We start from the raw sequence: 1682 nt of genomic DNA on the forward strand, positions 1-1682 counted from the left end.
CTTATTTTCCTGACGTGCGCTTATAGTGATCAAGTAAAATTTACACTAATTACAGTGTACTCACCTGTACTTGAAAAATCTCTCCGGAAACAGTTTTTCATATTTAGCAGAAGAGGCGGACATTTCTAGAAATTCTGCTAAAGTTAAAATTAGGTCGAAACTTATGGACAACGAGCTAGAGAAGTACTTAACCAACAGATTGAAGTTTTCCGGTATTTTTTACTAAAACTCTTTGACTGAATTTAGGTAAAACAATGTTTTATATATTTATCTTTCACTGAAAAGGCGCTATGTTTGGCCATTATGTGTACATAGTCTAGCTTATTTTTTTGCGATAGCGTATCTAGTTTCATAAAATCCATTATGGTGACCACTTTATCGAGTTGCATTTTGAGGTTTATTTACTTTCGACTCTTTAAATATGGAGAATCGATAACTATGCTGTTCACTTAGAAGATTTCATGCAGAACAAGATGGTCTAGCCCATAATTAAGCCACATCGTTTACGTACTCTCGCTATCCCTACTACAATAAATATACTTCTAGTGAAATATCCCCTAATATACCGGACAGAGGGAATAATTTTTCAATGGCTGCTTGGTAAAGAGAATCAAAAATCGCCAACGCCCGTAACTAAATTACTAACACTACTACTACTACCACTACTACTCAGGTAAAACTATTAATCCCATCGATACCTTGTAGCTAAGAAGAAACTAAAACGATTTCTAAAGCGCGCTTCTAGAATTCTTGCCCGCTCGGACTTTCTTTTAAAATTCTTCTCGATTTGAGGAGAAATACACGTAAATTCTAATAATAAACACCATTCTACATATAACGTCGGTATTTACTTGCTTTTGCTTCTTAAAAATCCCCCTCCATTTCTTTGAATTTTGAAATCGGGGGTCGGGATGATTGATGGCGTGAAACCTTTTATTGTCCACGGGTGACCGGAATTTTAAAGGGAGTATTAAACCTTCCATTTTAAATTAAGGCAATACCATAGTCCTCTCTCTCGCTTTAAATATATCGAGCAAACGTAAAACACAATTCTCAATGTTTAACTTTGCTAGTACAAATAAATCCACTGCTTAAACTAACAATTATAATTCCCTTCCTTTTAAAATACACGAACGAAATATATCACCTCACCCCAATTCTCTCCCATTCACTCTCCCTTCAATGACGACCGAAAAATATATACTGTCTAAGGCAGTTCTCTTTCACGACGCCCTCACCACCACCACCACCACCACCAACAGGCCAGGTCAAACTAAGACCCACATCGTAGATGTTCATCATACGATGTGGCTAAAAATGGTAATGAATTCTTTTTGGAAAGAAAACGTAAATATTGAAAGTCGGACGTGCAGGGGAGACTGTTTTGGCGCGAAACCTATTGTCAAAGTAGATTTCTGATAATTCAAAAGCCAGTTTTTATTTGAAAAAAAAAGACAAATGCACTTTTTATACTTTATTACTTAGCAACACATTTTGAAGATTTGCAATGAATATATTGATTTCTAAAGTGTATTTTTTTTACAAATAGTTGAAAACAACCGAATAAAAACGATGTTTTAGAGGGAAAATGAAAAATTTTTGAATTTTGATACATAATCTCACACTCAATAATTTAATATTTTTGTTTCCTTTAAATTAATTTAACTACAATTTTAGATTTC

General features: G+C 34.2%; 1 long non-coding RNA gene across 1 annotated transcript; it reads left to right on the forward strand.

Annotated features, from left to right (window-relative positions):
* The first annotated feature begins 379 nt into the window (after positions 1–379).
* LOC149681244 (uncharacterized) lies at positions 380–1101 on the forward strand. The gene is made up of 2 exons (XR_016365573.1): positions 380–673; positions 735–1101. It is a non-coding gene; the product is annotated as an uncharacterized LOC149681244 (long non-coding RNA).
* The last annotated feature ends 581 nt before the right edge of the window (positions 1102–1682 follow it).

The sequence above is a fragment of the Phalangium opilio genome, unplaced genomic scaffold (assembly GCF_054372755.1).
Source record: "Phalangium opilio isolate 3A_F unplaced genomic scaffold, DU_Popi_V2 ptg000039l_1, whole genome shotgun sequence".
Taxonomy (NCBI): Eukaryota; Metazoa; Arthropoda; class Arachnida; order Opiliones; family Phalangiidae; genus Phalangium; species Phalangium opilio.